Raw genomic sequence first — 13,424 nt, 5'->3', positions numbered from 1 at the left:
AAAAATACTTGAACATTGCACCCTGCAAACGCCTAAGAAGGCTATATCTAAAATTTCGGCTAAATATCTTTGAAACTAAGGAAATTCTGAGAAATAGACATCAAATCTCAGCAACAAACTCAAAGTGCAGATTCTGTGAGGTAGAAGAAGAAAACCTAAAACATCTTGTGCTCAGTTGTCCTAAACTGAAAGACAGACGGGAAAACTGCTTAAGGAGAGAGATGATCCGATACCAGACATATAATCAAGAAGATTGGTGGAGACAATTACACATCACAGAATCCAAATCGCTGCTGATAGCAATGATGCGATTTTTAGTCCAACTTCAATCTTTGCTAGAGCGGTCCTTAGTAAATGATATTTGAAAGCAAATGTTCATATCAGGATGAAATTTTGGGCAGAAGTTATCTAACCAATACAATACTTCGAACACTATGGGCCTCATTATGACCCAGGCGCTAATTGGTTAACGGCGCCGTAAAAGGCTGCAGCGCCGTTAAACTATTAGCGCCTAATTACGAGGTCCCTTTGCGGGACCCGACCTTAACGGCTGGTTAAGTAGGGTGCCGCAAAGGGACCTTGGTGCTAAGTACGGTGCAATTTGCGGCACCGTACTTAGCGCCTTCCCCATTCCCATTGAGTCCTTGGAATGGGGCGGTAATTCCGCCATTCACCATGGCGGACCCCGGCATGGACCATGGTGCTAATAGCATCATGGTTTAGCGCCAGGGTCGTAATGAGGCCCTAAGTAGTGAAAGCTCTTTTGTTGTGTGTCTCTTTCCTCTCTCTGCTTTTGCTTAGTTCTATTAGCTGGAAAATAATGGATTCGAAAAAGCAAATTCAAGACGACTATTAATGTAAAGTTTTGATTTGAGCTCTGATTTGAGTTTTTTATATTTCAAAAAGTTTGTATAAACTAAATGAAATAAAAATAAAAAAATGCTGGACTAGATGTCCCCAAATGCAATGAAGAATCAGAAGTGGGCTAGAAATGTACTTGTGCTTGACATGGGCTTCATGTGAGCTCCCAGGACTTGCAAAAGGAAAAGAAGGTCCCTCGTGGAGGCACAAGTCCTTTTGTTGGAAGACAGACCTGGGAGATTGTGGCCAGCACTGAAGGCCACACCTGGGGCCACATAACTGTACATGTTAGGCAGCAAACATGTATTTTCTGCTGTATGTGCGCATGACTTGCCTGGTTCGTTTTTTTCTCCATTCCCCTTGGTTTCCAAACTGCACATGATGAAGAGGAGGGAGACATGCCCTGCACTAAACCAATGAATCAAGACTATGCAGACTTTATCGGGAAATGTAAATGCAAGTACTACGAAAGTACTGTTTGCTGTTCCTGTCCATGGACTCTACTTACCCTTCATTGGATTTGGCTGCCGTGATTGAGCAGGAGACGTTTTCTTCTGCGGGAGGGCTGCAATCACCGCGACACCATTTTGGAGCTACAGCTTTAAGAATAAGTAAGCAAAGACTGCTTGCCCAATCATCCCCATAAAGACTTTGAAAGACTTTGAAAAGACTGTAAACCACATTTGCAGCCACAGCCCTATCTTTACATGCTGTCCTCTCTTTGTTTCTAGGCTCTTGGCTTGGCAAATCCCGCCCCCTCCATTCGAGGCAGAGCGGTACAAATAGACCCGCTCCTGCGCATCCGCGCACGCACCGCGAAAGTACTACGAAAGTACTGTTTGCTGTTCACGGTGCACGGCGCAGCGTCAACGCGTTACCCAAGAGCTTTTGTGCTTAATGCAAAGAGGGCTCTCTTTTTTCTAAAGTAAGCTGCTATATTATTTTGATAACTGTGTTCCAATTTGGTCTTATCTGGTCAGGGAATTTATTTTTAGACGGTGGTTAACCTTCTGCTAGTGCATTTGACCCTTATTGGTAAACAATGCGGCACATCTAAACTTTAAGAACTGGAATGCCAGTGGTTCCTAATCTCTGGCGGACTGCTCGCATGAGAGATGACACTGATAAATCTCAAACAAATACAGGCATCATAACAACTGATGATGCTGTGCTAACTTGTTCAACACCTAAAGTGTTACCTGCTCGTCGGAAGCGAAGCAGAAATAAAGACTCTGCAGTCAATTTTACTGACATTCGTACTTTCTGCTCTCCTGCATCTCCTGCCATTACTGGTAGCGACAATTTGCTGCCTGTACCCTTGTTTGATACTATGGGTAACGGGTCAGTCAAAATCAGTACAGCAGGTGTAGCAGGCTTAGTAGTCTCAACTCCACCGCAAAGTGCAGAAGATGTAATAGAAATCACAGCATGTGATAAATCACTATCAGATAGCACAGTACCCTGAGGTAAATCAAGGCACACACCAGTTTTGCAATGGGAAACTATTCCTCTTCCTCATCTGTATTACAAAATGTTGTTCCCATAACCATTGACCTAGTCAATTCTGAGAGAAAAGCATCAAACCATGTTTTGGCAGGGAAATTATCATTCTCACCCAATATTTATGAAATTACACATAGGAATCAAGGTGTGTCATCATCCTCTTTTCTAAATCCAACACCACATAGGCAATTAGAATCTCATCCCCAGTTAGTGCAGGAGGGTTTGTCTAAAGTGTCTTGTCTTTCGAAGCCACGCACACTACTATGAACACTCTGATTAAACTATTTGACACACTAAATGATAAAATAAATGTGCAAACCGATTTATTAAACTCGGTTATAAAATGGCAATTGAATTACAATGCTACCCCTGTGCTTCGTGATATTATAACTACCTCTCAGTCCAAAAAAACAAAACTTACAACAGTAGCAGATTGCGCCACGTCACCTGGAATTTCTGTGATGGTCAGTCATGTTCTGGATTCAATTTATGCACACCAGTTCTCCCGTGTTTTCCTAATATCATTATTGGACAATTTGCCAACATCTCTACCAACATTTCTACCAACCCTGCTATTATGAAAAGACAGGAAAAAGTGACTCCTGGAAACATGACTGACAATGAGGTTCACACAATCTTTTCGAAAAAAGATCGTGTAACAAAGCAAAAAGACTCTAAAAAATTGCCAAACACTGTGGCAAAGAAATCAAAAAACATCGAAGCTACTAATCATTCGATGTCTGCTGCCTCTAAGCAGTTTATCAAACAACTTAAAGTTCCGAATTCGAGTTCACAATTAGCATCTTCGGCTGTTGCAAAAAAATACTTACTACGGCGCAAGCCCGTAAGCAACTTCCGAATGCTCATTTTTTCTCCAACAAAAAAGTGACTCAATTACCTTTCAAAACAATTTCCAAACTGCCTAATTCAGAAGTGAACACAAATCTATCTCGCGATGATAAAGAAAACTTAGCTCTACGTCGCAAGGAGATTAGGAAAGCAGTTGATGCCTATATGGCTCAATGCTCAACTCAAAAAGCCCTCAGTTTCCTGATTCCATTAGCAAGCCTTTATTGCATCCAACATCGTGTGTGTGTCTTGGTAATGCTGAAGAAGCAAATAGGTGCGATTCTAGGCAACAGCAAGCATTTTCTAACTCCACAAATAAATACATGAACTCGGCTATTCAAAATGATAGTCATGGGGCTGAAATAGCTGATATGCCACCATTTGAAGTGAACAATTATTTGATGCAGCTTATAAGTATAAGTTGCTTAAAGCTGGTGTGTATCGGCCAACTTGGTAGTAAGCCATAGCGTGCATTGGTGGATTTACCATCATACTGAACCACAGAGTTCTGTTATAGTAAACACCTTACTGGTGATCACATGACGTGCAAGCAAACAATGGGAGGAGCCTAACACACGGCCAGCGAGGCTATTTAACAACGAGAAATCACTAGTTGGAAACAACTATAAGCCTGAAGAAGCTCGCGAGTCGAGCGGAACGCGTGGCGTTTTTCCACCCATTGGGGTGAGTGCTGCTTTATGCCTGGTCTGACTAGGCATTGTATTGTATGCTTTTTAATGATTTTGTGAACTACTTTTGACAAATAAAGACATTTTTAAACTCAGTAACTGGCCGTGAGTGCCTGGGCAAAGTTATGGTTAAAGGTGGAGGTAACATAGACTGGTTATCCTGCATTCTTTCCTGACATGCTTTTGAATTTGTAGAGCCTAGCCTGCTCTAGCCCGAGAGCACCAGCTCATTAATGAGGCAGAACGCAGTTTTGGGGCTAATTCCCGTTTTTTCAAGATATGTATATATATTTATATACACATATACATATATATATATATATATTACATGGCCACGGTAGTGGCCATGTAGTTATGGTTAAGTTGCTGTTTCCATAGGAAGAGCACTTTGTGGGCGGCTTATAACTTTGCTCTCCCTGGACGGATCCTCACCAAACTTTGCAAAAAAAGTTGTTGGGTCACCCTGAATTTTGTTGCAAAGTTTGGTGAGGATTCGTCCAGGGGGGGAAAAGTTATAGGGGGGTCCCAAAACTTTTTTTTTTCCCATAGACTGAATGGGAAAAAACTTTGCGCACGGCTACAGCCCGAACCGCTGGACGGATTTACACCAAATTTGCGGCAGGAGCGGCGGCCTGGTCCCGAAAACGTGCTTTTGTAAATTTGGTGTAAATCTGTCCAGTAGTTCTTTTAAAAATGACCAAAATGTAAGGCAAAAAAATTAGTGATATCTGCATTCGCTTCGCAGACGGACTTCCCTGTTCGCTCCGCGGGCAGCACCCCGATTGGCCCATGGGCTTGTGTCATGTCCGCGGACATGCGACGTGTTCGCTGATTGGACGGCGAGGGGCGTGGAGCGCGTCAGATTTTCTGTGGCGCCCGCCAACTTGTATTCGCAGTCGACCGCGTACAGCGCAGTGAAACGTGGATAAACAATTGTATTTAGTGCCGTGTGTTGGTGTGTAAGAGTGTTTGGGGAGGGTGGGGGAGTATGAGATAGGTTCAATGTTTTGTTTTTTTATGTGCTAGACCTTTTTGTTGCGTTCGATTTGTCCGCGGAGAACACGGCTGTTCTGACATTTTGTAAATAAACTAAATGGTGGGGTGTTTAGAGGACGGAGTATGTGTCATTTTTGTTCGCAAGGAAGGTAAAAATGAGCTATGAACACTCGCGGTGTACTTAATTGTTCGTAAATACACAAACTGGGGGTGTCCTCAGGACGCTGTCCGTATTGTAATCTGTCTAGTTGAATGTGTTCTAAGAACACTCGCAGTGTCCCGAAATGGTTGCAATTACACAAAATGGGGGTGTTCTGAGAACGTTGTTTGTATTGTTCGTTGTCAGGGTGAAAGTGTTTTAATAGCACTCCTTTTGTTCGCTAATAGTACAATTTCCTAGGGGCGTCAACCAACTTTTTGTCCACTAAAGAAACGATAAATCCGGCTGGTGTGCGCCGACATTATGTGATAATCCTATGACTGGCACTATTGACCTGGCTGACTTGCTTTTGCGACACTAAATCATATCTTCCGCCCCTAAGCCTGATATTATCAAAGCATTCATATTCCCCGCCTTTCTCCGTGACGTTACAGGGTGCGTAATGAAACGCGCCCAGTCGTCTCCAGTACTACGCGACTTTACACAGAACCCGGAGGACAACACACATTATGTCACAACACAGCGCGCCACAATTCGGAATATGAAACTGTGATTTAAAAGCAAAGAGCAAGATTGTAAATGTTGTAAAGTACATTTATTTGACATCAAATGTTTAGAGAATATTCAGCAATTTGCATTTGTCTTTGTTGTCGATCCGCAAAAGTTCATGTTGAGACACGCGATGTTCCTTTGCGGTACAGAGAGTGTTAAATCAGCTTACAACTCAGTGCGCCACAATTCGGAATATGAAACTGTGGTTTAAAAGTAAACAGCAGGATTGTACATTTGGTAAAGTACATTTATTTCACATGAAATGTTTAGTGAATATTCAGCGATTTGCTATTGTCTCTGCTGTCGATCAGCAAAAGTTTATTTGGAGCCACGCGTTGTTCCTTTGCGGTAGATAGACTGTTGGTTTATGATAAAAGCAGTAAATGGTCGCTCTGATAATCGGAAGGTTGCTCCAACAACGAGCCATTAGACCACCCTATTGGTTGGTATGTTGTTTGTAGCTGCTAGTACTGCGTAAGGGCATATTGGTCCTTGGCGATTGTCCCATAAAATGGTGAGGGTCATAAAGTTGCATATTTGGACTTGCACCTGGCAGTTGAAGACCCCATCCGCTGGAGTCTGTAAATCGTGACATAGACAAAATGGGGCCACGTACCTGTTTTAAAAAACAGAAATTAGTCTCACCAGCCGATCTTCATTAAAAATCATCATTTTATTTATTAGGGCGTGAAACTATTTGCTATCGAAGATAGTGCAACAGAGTATGTTAATAATAAAATAATAATATTTTCCCATTCATATAGCGCTAAGAACCGTGAGGTATGTAAGCAGTGCTTATTATTAACCACAGTGTGTGGTGCTCATTTATCGACCACGGAAGGATGAAAGGCTGAGTTTCGCCTTGCCGGGATTCAAACTTGCGTTAGCAAGCTGTGCACGGATGTCAAAGCGAGTGCTGTACTCGCTGTGCCACTTGACAGGCTACAGTGAAGTGGCACAGCGAGTAGAGCGCTTGACCGCCTTTAGACCGGTTAAATTATTTCTATTAACCCACCCTGTGTCGTCTGCCTTTTTCAGAGCCCTCTAAACGACAGGGGATCAATTTGGCGGTGATAGTGCGCGGTAGAAAACATTATGCCACTTTCAACGAACAAGTTCAACTTGAGCGGTCTTTAATGCTACGCTATTGTAATTATATTTGGTATAAAGTAATCTAAAGGGTTACTTACAGTACAATTGCAATTTCCATTGGCCCTCATTACGACCCTGGCGGAAAGTAACTGACCTGACCGCCATAGCGTAAATAGCGTTTCCGCCATTGCACGACGGAGTAAAGTGCGGCTAATTCTGACCCATCGGGCACGAGCACTACGCCATGGCGGAAGTGCAAAGTCCGCGATGGCGGAAATGTCCCCAAAACGCCCCTCACCGCCGTCGTACGGCGCCCTAGGTGCAATTCCGCCACCCATCATAGCGGTCACCGTAATGAGCGGTAATCGCAAAATACGGTGACCGTAAATATACGGAAACGGAAGCAAAAACATGGGGCCGGAACGGGAAACAGCACGCCGTACACCTACAAAAGCAGAATCCCAACACAACCATTAAAAATCCTACCATGAGACACATCCCAACCCGTTAGCCACCCTAGTGAAAACAATCAAAATGGGAAAAGTTGCGAAAAAAGCGTGCGACCGCAAGCGGCAGGTCCACTTCTCCCATGAGGAACTCACCGTGCTCACAGAGACCCTCCAGGAGAATGCTGCCGTCGTCTTCTCGACGCAAATGACCAGGACGGCACTTGCGAACAAGAAGGCCACATGGGCCCTGGTGGCACAGCGGGTAAGTGCGGTGGGGACCGCACCCCGCAACCCACAGCAATGCAGAAAGCGATGGGACGACTTGCGGATACGCGTACGGAGCATACTATCAGCCAACCGTAACATTGCCACAGCTACCGGGGGAGGATCGGAATCACCCATCAAGTTGACCCCCTGGGAAGAAATCTGTGCCTCCACCATTGGAATGGAGAGTATAGAGGGAGTCGGAGGGATGGAGAAAGGAGTGCAGACATCCGAAGAATCAGGTAGGTGGGCCAAATAAAACAATGCTAAATCCACAATGTCCAATCATGTGAACTACCATGTGTCCACATAGTGCAACAGAAACACATGTCCAGGAGAACGTCCACATACATTGGCCTGATAGCGCACTTTAAAAGTCACATTAAATACATAAATAATTAAAAATCCTAAAAACACCCTCTACACGTGCAGCATGCACACCCTAACTGCAGGCTGCAAAACAACTGCATCCTCAATCCACACAAAAATGAAACCACCTCCAAGGCCCTGACCCAAATCACCCTCAGGTACCACCCCAATGCATGTGATACATTGCCATTCCAATTTCCACAGACCCATAAATAACGCTCGCCCTCCTTTACTTCACCACAGGGTCCGATTCAAACGACGAGCTTCAGAACACCCCTACCAGCACACCTGCAAAGAGGGCCAAGACCAACGGCCAAAGACCCTCCACCTCAGCTGCACGGATCAAGACACGGCAGCAGCACAAATCAAGTGGCAGCACACAGGAGGGGACTTCAACAGGCACCCCAGCAGCCAGCATGCCCACAACAGCAGCACCACAGGTCCCCCCAATGGATGCCACAGAAGGCACTGCTTCTGGTGGCAGCAGCACCATAGGTGACACTGCATTAATGGCAGCATGCTCCGACACAGAAAACGGTGCTGTCGATGTAGGATCCATCCATGACCTGTCTCAATCCCCCTGTTTGTTTCATCCCGTACACCATGAGGATACCACGCAGGGGCACCCACAAGACGACGACTGGCCATCCCCCACAAGCCCTGTGGCAAGGCAACATGAGGTGATCAGCCCCTCTGTGACACCACCGCAAATGGGCATGGCCCAGCAGAAGCAACAGTCCCTCGACCAGGTGATCGTGCAACAGCAGCAACTGGCCACGCTCCTCAAGGAGCATGCTGATGAATGTGGGGGTACTAAGGCAGCCATAGAAACATCTACTGAGACACTTAGGGCAGAAATGGAGAGAAGTACAGAGACACTAAGGGCACAAATGGAGAGAAGCACCGAGAGCCTGAGGGGGGAACTGCATGCGACGTCCAAAGACGTATGTGCTGAACTTGCCGCTGTGCGCCGTGTGCTCACTGAGCTATCACAAACCCTTAGGGACATGCATGGACGTGAGCAGGCAGAGACATCATCCGTTGCAAGTTCCGTCCAGGGCAGCCCCCAACGTAGATCTGGGAGGAACCTGCGCTCCACAGGCAGGGGTGCCCCTGATACCCGGAGAGGGGGCTTGCAATAGCGTCTGCCCACTGACAATGAGCATCTTTGGACACTGGTGTTCGGGGGGGAGGTAGGAGGGTGGAGGGGGTGTGTTGGGCTTTCTTGGGTGGCGGGTCGATGGGGTGTGTAACATAATTTCACATATGCTATAAACATTTCACAATCATCCAATGAGATGTGTGGACATTGATCTTTGTGTACGAGGCCTTTATAGGCGTACAGTCCATATTGTGCATGTTCCAGACACACACAGTGCCACAAGTCCCGTGTCCATGTATCAGCCACCAGGCGTGAGTGCTAGAAGCATGAATCTATGATATCCTGACGAATTCCATGGGCCTCCTGTGCCTCGCGGACTCCTTGAGGTGCTGCCACATCCCCACCCTCATCATGACCATCTTCAGGTGCTTGCAGTTCTGCGTCAGGGGGCATGGGCACATTTCTACGTACGCACATGTTGTGTAGCATGACACATGCCATGACCATCTTTGCAACCTTCTCATGGCGGTACAGGAGTGCCCCGCCAGACCTGCTGAGGCAGCGGAAACGAGCCTTCAGTAGGCCGAATGCCTGTTCTATGACTACACGGGTACGTGAGTGGGCATGGTTGTAGTCCTCCTCATGCTGGTTCTGTGGGTTCCGGAGTGGTGTAAGGAGCCATCTCTTCAGTGGATACCCGGCATCACCTGTATGTGGACAATAAAGGATGTTTGTGGAATGACATTGCTACGTACGCATCCCCCCCCCCTTCCTGCCAGGTCATTGCCTCATCACATACCCCACATTATCATTCATGAAATGAGACTCACCGAGTAGCCAGGATCTGTGTCAGGATTAGTCAGGCGAGTACAAAGGCAGCGAATATGGCAAGGGAAATGTGCACTAAATCACACAGTGAATAGCTTTGAATTAAACTACGTGCACACAGGAACAACGACTCATGTATGCTAGAACCCAGGAGTGCAAATAGAGTGTGACAACAAAACCAATATATGAAAAGGGATGTGGGGTAAGCACCTGACCGCGAGGAAAGTCGGCAAGCGCCTTACCCCCAATTGCTGTTACAGGTACTGACAGCGCTAAACCCACGTGGAGGGCAAGCAATGACAGGATCTGTGAACTAACACTCTTGATGGTATTAAATAAGGGAACTAAAGAACAGTACTCACGAGGACGAGATAAACCTCTTGAATGTCAGCTAGCCCACGAATCCTGTTGATGAAACTGGGACCCAGAAAGGCTATAACAGCAATGGGAGGAAAACTAAATACCTAAGTTGGAATAGTGATTACAAATTAGTGAGGAAAACATAAGCATTCACACAGGAGCTAGCTACAACCGCACACCACACCTAATAATCAAATGGGAAATAAATGCAGAAGTGCAATGGAAAACATGGAATGGATCCCAATAGAAAGTAAGGATCAGGAGCAGGGAAAAACGAAATAACCAATGCAAACTTCCCCCTACCCCTCCAAGGAAAAGACAGGAAGCTAATCTAAGAGGAAGGCTAAGGCATACAGGTTTACAGCAGCAAAGGACAGAGTCAAAGAAATATAGAACACAGACAAACTGGGCTGCATCTAAAAGGGGAAAGCGCTGAGAAATGCTGCCTGCAAACAGAGGAAGACAAAAAGGGAATCAAGGGAGCAGAAATCAATTAGCGCATGAATCCGAAAGCCAGGGCGGAGGAACAAGAAAACAGGAACTAGGTACAAAAGCTAAGATCAAGGAAAAAAGGGACTAGTCACAACAGGAAACACTGCAACGATGACCAGCGCTGGACTGAAGTAAGACTGAGGCTTTTAAAGCTGCTTAACGAGCACACGCCTCAGGTGTGCTGATTGCTGCACCTGCAGCCACAGGTGTTGCCTATCCTCCACCCAGGTTCCTTGAAATTTAGTTTGCAAAGGTAGCGGGCGCCCCTCTCTCGACAGAACAAGGCCTGATAACCTGTTCAGTGGTTATTAACCACTTGAGAGTTCGCAGCCACTGCTTTTACCCACTGTGCCTTTCACAGATGGGAAATATCCATTTGCATATCAGTCTTTGTCCTGCCCAGGGGCAGTCCAGCACCGAAATGCAATGGCAATTCCAACCCATCTGTGAAAGGCATGGGCGTGTATGGGGTTGCTGGTGGTACTCTCGTTCAGATTGGAATTGCCATTGCATTTCGGTGCTGGACTGCCCCTGGGCAGGACAAAGACTGATATGCAAATGGATATTTCCCATCTGTGAAAGGCACAGTGAGTAAAAGCAGTGGCTGCGAACTCTCAAGTGGTTAATAACCACTGAACAGGTTATCAGGCCTTGTTCTGTCGAGAGAGGGGCGCCCGCTACCTTTGCAAAACTATCCTCCACCCAACCTTGTCCTGCAAGGGTGGAGGTGAAGCAGTGGGCCAGGCATTCTGGGAAGCATAGTCATTTGGTTAAAGAAGCATGCTGGCTGCCAAAAACCTGGAATGGATCCGGAAGGGAAGTAGCTTGGAAAATAGGGATTTAGCGCTCCCAATTCATCACAGCACTGTAGCATAAGGTTCGGAGGAAAAGTCCAGTAGGGAATAAACCCCAAATCATGCCCCCAAGTGGTGGGAACGGGAGCGAAGGGAGCGAGTCGTGACAGTATACCCCCTCCCACGGCCGTCTTCTGGTGCCCGCCACCCGCACGAGACATCTTCTTTCCATGATGGGAGTGCTTTTTCTTTGGAGGTGGCACTGATGGAAATGGTGGCCTGTGGGCAAAGGTAGATGGACTTCCATGATAGGAGCGTTTTGTCTTTGGAGGTGGCACTGATGGAAACGGTGGCTTCTGGTGAGGAAGAGACTCGTGGTTCGAAGAAAGGCATGAAGGACTTGCAGGACCTGAAGCAGAGTTGGAAGGTCCAGGAAGCTCAGTCACTGGGAGTGGACACTTATAAGTCTTTGAGGAGGAAGGCAGGCTGGTGCAACATGCCTTAGACAATGGTAGAAGCCCTGTTAGCCTTTCTGCCGAGAGTGGACATGCGGGAGGTGAGGAAATTGCTGGATTCAGGAAAGGTTTATGTTCAGCCATTAGAGAAGGTGGCGGCTGAGGTAGAGGTTCAGATTTTCTTCTGTCATCCATCTGGGAAAAGGCTTGTGGTTGAAAGTGACTAAGGTTTGACTGCACATGTTCTACGCCTTGGAGACCTGGAAGTCCAATGGGTTGTACAAGGCTGGTACTCCTGGTGACAGTCGTGTAGCCACTTTGTTGCACGTGGGATACAACAGCAGGGACGTTTGGCATACTGATAGGAGTGATAGACGCAGTACTTGGTATTTCAGGCACACTCGCAGAAGGAGCAATAACAGACACATTTTGAACTGCAGCAGTCATTCCCTTCCTTTGGCTACTAGTACCCAACTGGTGCTTCTTGGCGGAATTCTGTTGCACAAGTCCTGTAGGTAATACGCCGGTCTGCACCACCCCCTGTGCACACCCAGGTGAGTGGTTCTGACTCATCACTTGGTCCAGCTTGATGACTCTGAAGCGGGAGCTGGCAAAAGTCTCAAACTCTGATGCTGCATATTTAGGAGGCTCTGATGCTAAAGTGAAGCAGTTGGGAGAATCGTCTTGTGGAAAAGGCGGGCATTCTGGTGCTCCTCCTGAAGCAAAAGAAAGGCAGGCTAGACGTTCATCGACAGTAAATGGTTGGGATTCAGGAGGAATCGCTGGAGCAGAAGAAAATACAGCAGGATCTGATGGTGTAGACAGGTATACCTCTGATATTGGCAGCGAGGCTAAGCAGGATACAGGCGTCTCATGAACTGAAGGCAAATACTCAGTATACTCCGGGACTGAAGACATGCACTTATGATGGACTACCGGAGGCTCTATAGCTGAAGGATGATCTGCAGGATGAGTCACTGTAGCTGAAGACAGGCAGGCCAGAGGAAACCTTGAGGCTGAAGGCATGCAAGCTGGAGCAATCTCGGTTGCTGGATACAAACATGTCCAGGTCTTTGGGACTGGCTCTTGAATAAATGGCAGACATGGCAGCGGTTCATTGGGTGAAGACACGTGTGCCAAAGATGACTGCAGGGCTGTGGGTTGGATCATAGAAGAGTCAATGGTTGTAGGAGGACAGACAGAAGTCTCAGAAGTTGACAGACACATTGGTGGCTCAGGAATGGAGGGCACCTTTAGGGCAGTAGACTCCTTGGCACCAGTAACCAAAGACTGAGCTGTACCCTTGCAGTCCTTTTCTTTAGTGGGTGACACAGAGTCATTTTCTTTGTAGAAGTCAAAATCAACCAGTGGAATTACCATAGTAAAGTCTCTGTTAATCAGGATTTCATCAATTGTCCATTCCTCTGTCTTAGCTTCTGAAAGAGGCAGATTTACAATCAACAGTTCAGGAATCGCCTGCCGGTTTTTTTGGTTCTGTATACTGTGGAATGAGTCCATCAGAAGATGAAATCTGTACTGTTTCTGACTGTTCGTATTGATCAGAATTGGCAGAAGGAAGAGTGAACCCAGAGGTAACATCGTTTTCCAC

Source organism: Ambystoma mexicanum, chromosome 10, assembly GCF_040938575.1.
Source record: "Ambystoma mexicanum isolate Mex_15411 chromosome 10, UKY_AmexF1_1, whole genome shotgun sequence".
Classification (NCBI taxonomy): domain Eukaryota; kingdom Metazoa; phylum Chordata; class Amphibia; order Caudata; family Ambystomatidae; genus Ambystoma; species Ambystoma mexicanum.
The sequence above is the reverse complement of the archived record's forward strand: the minus strand, read 5'-3'. Positions refer to the sequence as shown.